Consider the following 6,435-nt stretch of genomic DNA (forward strand, 5'->3'; position numbering starts at 1 on the left):
CAGGATGAAGCTATTAAAAAAAATACTCCTCAGTTTCCAACACACCCTACAGTTTCACCGTCTGTTTTTTAACACAGGGGCTGTCACGGCAGGACTAACGTGAGCTCACAAAAGAGCCAAATAACAGTCACTGCAAAAGACTCACAGCTCTAACCGTTAGCATAAAGCTAACGGTAAAGCTAGCAGGCGCTAATGCTAACGACTAAACCCCGCATTCTCTCATTTCAGTCGGTGTTGGTTATTATAGGAGGGATAAAATAAAGCACATTACAGACATTGAACTAACAAACGGACAGAATTATTTTTAAAATAGGACTACTTACATTTCGGGCGGATGGTGTCTCTCAGTCTTCCTGGCACAGTCTCCTCCACACTCCAGTAAAAAGGCTTTGATCACACTAACAGATTGCAAACCTTTGCTGGAGATAGCCTAACAAAAAATGAAGTAAATCCATTCAGCCCTAGTGTGCTTCGAGGGTGGGGTGTGATGGTAGCTTGAGGTTGAGCTCACACTGCAGCTTGTTGTTGCATGAGCGAGTGGAGGCTCAGCCAGGTGTGTGTGGTTACCAACGGGGCATCTTGATTTGCCAATCAACTGCCGAGTTTCTGGTGAGCTTTCCCGTGGGAGTAGTTATGATAATGAAAACCGACCGATTTCGTCAGTCGGTGTATTTTGGAATAAACCTTCAAATCCCCCCTTTTTTGAAATAAGTGTCCCAGAAGAAACTGCATATTTGTCTTTTTGAAGCTTGTGTGTGCTGGTAGGGACGCCAATAACCTAAACAGTGTGCCCAAACACCGGCAATGTTTGGTTTTTCATAATATGTCCCCTTTAAAGTGGCATTTATTTAAGCAGTGAACAAATTGAAAGCAGCAGTTGAAATTAAAGTGCACATGTTTAAGTTCACATGTGAGCAAAGTTAAAGGAGTTGATGTGTATGTGATGAATTGAGGTGAAAGTGTTAGAAGTGTCAAATTTAAGAACAAACAAATATGTCGGCTGACGTGTCGGCAGCCTATGACTGCTGGTATTTGTGGAAGTAAAGATGTACAGCGAGCAAACTCATACGCCCATGTCCATAGTCTGTGTGATCATTAAAAAAATAAATAATCAGTTTGGGCAAGGGTCATTACGGTGGCGCTGAGCATTCACCAAATAAAAAAAAGTTTCAGAGCAGGATCTCGTAATTACGAGATAATATCTCGTAATTACGAGATAAGGATCTCGTAATTACGAGATAAGTATCTCGTAATTACGAGATAAGTATCTCGTAATTACGAGATAAAGATCTCGTAATTACGAGATAAGGATCTCGTAATTACGAGATAAGGATCACCCTCTCATTCATCAATAACGATGTGTGTGTGTGTGTGTGTGTGTGTGTGTGTGTGTGTGTGTGTGTGTGTGTGTGTGTGTGTGTGTGTGTGTGTGTGTGTGTGTGTGTGTGTTTGTGTGCAGACGAGGTGAACCTAGCCATAGGAAAACGTAGGCAATAGCCTTGGTTTCCGGACTACAATGGGCCCCATAATCAATACAATTATTTTAAATATTTGTTTACTGTTCATTCATTAATCAGCGATCGCATTGGGAAATGAGGGACACACTTTCACTTTGTATATGCAGTTTGTTCATTATGAGCCACCGGAGCCACCGTACTGTGTTGCCTCATCCAATCAGAATGCCCGGTGGGCTAGTTCACTTTTACCTCCTGTTTGTTACTGTATCGGAACGCAGTTTTATTGAATGCTTTGATTAAATGCAGTCGTTAAACTCGGTGTAATCCATGACTCATACAAACACATAAGAACTTTCTACAAGGAGGGCATGACAATGATAGCCATGTCAACTTTGTGCAGATATGCAGTCACTGGGACTATTCAGGAGAAAAGCCCAGTCGGACCTCAGCAGCTGATCACGGGCGTAAAGCCGAAAGTGTGTCCCTCAGTAGCCTACCCGATGCGATCGCTGATTAATGAATGAACAGTAGCCTAAACAAATATTTAAAATAAGTTTATTGATTATGGGGCCCATTGTAGTCCGGAAACCAAGGCTATTGCCTACGTTTTCCTATGGCTAGGTTCACCTCGTCTGCACACAAATACACACACACAGACATCGTTATTGATGAATGAGAGGGCGATCCTTATCTCGTAATTACGAGATCCTTATCTCGTAATTACGAGATCTTTATCTCGTAATTACGAGATCCTTATCTCGTAATTACGAGATCCTTATCTCGTAATTACGAGATAATTATCTCGTAATTACGAGATATTATCTCGTAATTACGAGATCCTGCAGTGAAACTTTTTTTTATTTGGTGAATGCTCAGCGCCACCGTAGGTCATAGCCAAGGGTCAAGATTTTTTATTTTTTTTAATGTACTCAATTTGCATTTGTCTCTGCTTCCCCTCACTGCCAGGAACAGAGTTGCAGAGCAGAAAAACAGAATCCTTCACTATTGTCATTGGTAGTAGTAATTCTTGTACTAAAAATGTAACAGTTAAATGTATTGAAGTCAAGTAGCTTAATCAAACTACCCCCAGGTTGCTTAACCCAAATTATCCACCACTTCAGCTGACTGTAAAGCCCAAAAAAAAATCAGTTCTCTGTTGTCAGTTCTGAACTGCAATGCCACATTTGTGATTTCTACATCCTATTAATTCATCTTTCAAGCAACACATTCTAAATTTACATCCTTTTTACAAATGTGCGTTGATGCAGAGTGGAAAGTGATCGTTTCTTTTGAGTGTGCATAGTCTTAAAAGATGCTAAATCACACTTTGAAAGTTAAATGGTTTTGCTCCGAAGCACCAGAGAATGATATGCAGCAGTGTAGCCTGTGGGGAGTTACTGTGCGGAAATACTCGTTCTGTATTAGACAGAGACAATTGATCAAAACAGACTAATTAATGTACGTGTTTTACATATATTCATTTCCGTATCAAATATTAATGAAAATAAACGTATTTGTTTTTCAAATGAGCACCAGGCTATCAAATATTTCAGACACACCTCATTAAAGATACAGAGCCAAGAGCGAACATGCATTTTTAAAAAGGGCCACGATTCACAATGGGGGTACGGCAGAATTGGCTGCTTAGTAGTGTGCCCTAGATCAGCTATGCAGCAGGCTGAGTGTTGCATGAGATCAAGAGCTTCTTGTTGAAGAATCTAAACCTCTTGGCCTTTCTCCCTTACACTGACTCTTTATGGCAAAACTAAAAGCTGTCCCTGGGCTCTTGATGTCCATATAAATAACGGTTCACATTGCTTTAGAGAGTTAAGAGAGGCTCTGGCCCAATGCATTAACAGGGTAGGTTAAGTAATCAGCACTACCCTTAGACTATACACTATCACAATTATAATGTGGCCCATTGTGAATCCTTGTGCAATGACTGTTCCCAAGGCAGGGGGTATGCTGCTCCTCTGAAACTTGTACATTTATCCTTCAAATTGGCATGGGGAGGAAGCTGGTTTGAGTCATTGATCTACTACTCAGTAGACAGTTTGTCAAGTCCAACATAGCTCAAACATGTACAGTTTTTAGATTGTATAATATTTTGTCCACTCTATATCAATACAAATATAAAGATATAGATATATGGATTGTATAAATGCATATAATAGATATATGTTTTGTATAGATGTATGTATATAATAGATATAGATATATGGATTGTATAAATATAAAGAGATTATAGTATCAAGTTGTATATTTGTATGGATTGTATCAAATATAGTATAACTAATTGTATAGATCTGTAAAAAGGATTATAAAGAACACAGGAAGCTAATATAATAAATATAAGTTATTGAGCTGTGGAAAAGGGGTAGGATCAAATAAGTTTATATTTCTTCCTACTCCTTTTCAGGCATATCAATTCAATTTGTTATTTGTTTATTTTTATTTCTTTTGTGAAATCATTTGAACATATTTTTTTATTGTATTTTCATGCTTTTCATTTTTCTTTTTTTTGATATGTCTGAAATAAATTGAATCAAATCAAAGGCAGACAGCATTTAGAGAAACATCTGTTAGTATCACCCCATAGGCCTACACTTCAATAGCCTACAACAGCATCAAAAACTACAGCCTCCAAAATGACAATAGCCTATCGTTCAATGAACACCTCTCTAAGATGTATCACAATCATTAAGATCATTTTAGTAGCCTTACAAAAAAATGGCTTAAATTCACCGATTGCAGTTTCTGAAATATAACTGATTGACAGTTCTTAGTCATCTCCTGTGATACGCAATTACTCTCAATCAATCAACACATTTTTGTGTGTCCATTTTTGACATGGTTAACTTAAATATGCCTCTTTTTTTCTCTAATAATACATTACAGACGTTTAGCCTATATCTGACATTTTAAAGTCCACGCAATGAATTGATGAATTGGGAAAAATTTGGTCAGAAGGATCAATATGGATGGAAGTGATCATGAATTGAACATAATTATGTTCAAATGGTAAAGTCAAAGCAGATCTGTAGTGTTAGAACTTTATTATGCATGCTGCCAGCTGAGTGCATGCACATCAATTTTAGGTTTTGGATTCAAAGTTGCTACAGATCCATATAGGCTAGCCTCAGGGACGTGGGAACTATTTTCTTATGGGGGCAATTGATTAGCACGACCAAATAGGCCTACTTTAATTTGAAATCATTTGATTCCAATTTGCTGCAGTGGGGGTGCAACACATTTTAATCAATCAAATTGTTTAAAATTAAGTAGGATTTGGTCGTGCTAATCAATTGCCCCCATAAGAAAATAGTTCCAAAGTCATGGCTAGCCATCTGTAAAAGTGAAAGAACTCCATAAATAGGCTATCAAACGACCACTTTTGATAACTTTTGGATTGGAGGAATATTAAAACAGTAAGCCAGTCAGCCTACACGGACCAATAAATAACTTGTCTGCACCACAAACACCAGTAACACGTCAAATTCATATGGTTTAGATGCCTACAAAAGTGTATTAATCACAAAAGCATGAAAGTGTGACACACACTTTAGCTAAAATATCTACAGCGTTGGCTGCCGCGCGCCACAAACATAGGCCTTAAGGCCTACATAAACGTTTTAGCCTACTACAACTAACAAATGATTTGCTCTTACCCTTAAAGGCTACCGTCTTCCTTTTTTCGTTCTCCCATGACTTTGCCTGAGAGACTTCGGAGGACTGTGTCTACATGTCCAGAGTTGTATCTCCTTCGTCTGCGTTCTTATTTGTTTCCAATCCAATAACTTGCAATTATGTATCCGACGACTTTTATTCAAATGCTGTCTGGTGTCAATCCGCAGTAGCCTACGGTCCAATCCATACCAGTGTACAACAACAACCACCTGTAAGCTAGCAGTAGGCCTATGTCAACGTCTCACTGACAAGAGTCTAGGGCCTTTGGTTATCAAAATGTGAATTTCCTCTTTACAAAATCAACCATGTCGTTAATTTTAAATTATTGAGCGTAGCCTTTTTTTTTTTTTTACTTTAACAAGGCTAGCTCATTGTCCCACTAACAGGACAGTTCTGCCCCTCTAGGCCTACCTTTAATTTGAGGTGGCAAAACATTAAAAAAGGACCAATAAAGTTTTTTAGATAAATTGGCCTATACTACATTTAAACCACACTTCCTGACTATCTTCTATCCAGCTAGTTTATAACTATTCTTTTTTGTAAATCCATAGACAGATGCTTTTAGCCTACGCTCTCTACATAGGCGCTAACCTTTATTTAGGCCTAGAAGACTATTAGCAACAAGTTCACCTTTTTTAATTGAATTATCGAAAACTAGCAAGGCATTTTGTAACATTCTGGTTGCCATTTTGAATTGGTTTAAAGGGGGAAATGCTACTTGGAAACATTCCAAGTTGTGTCTTTTTTTGGTTGCATTTTGGATGTATTTTGGGGAATTTGGAATGTTTAAAAGTAAAAACATTGGTTCTTAATGTGCTGCTAACTCTAATATTAGCAGTCTTGCTGCTACTCCAAAGCTAGCATAGATTGAGTTTAATTTTAGACCATCATGCAAAATGCATAGCCTATTTAAAAACAAAGTGACAACACATCTTATTGACCTTAAGTTATCGGGGAATGTAATCAGTGGTCAAACTGAATCGTATCGCAGTATGACAGGGCTGTTTGTTAATGTCAGGTTGCCTGTGTGATTCTGACTATGATGACATCAAATGTTGTATAATATTAGGCTACTTTACAGTGGACAATGGTATGCCTACTGTCGCCTCACATCAAAAGTGGGAAGTCTGTAAATCTGCTAACTGTTCTCCCAATGGCTGTTTGGGTGTCCCTCAGTCCAAGTTGAAGCTGTCGGAACAAAGTGGCTTGACAATACATTATTGTTCGCAATAAAGACGTGTTGTGCATTGTGCTTGATGGCATCCATAGCAACAAGTGTCAGTGAATTTGA

Source organism: Ammodytes marinus (assembly GCF_949987685.1).
Source record: "Ammodytes marinus genome assembly, chromosome: 17".
Lineage (NCBI taxonomy): Eukaryota > Metazoa > Chordata > Actinopteri > Uranoscopiformes > Ammodytidae > Ammodytes > Ammodytes marinus.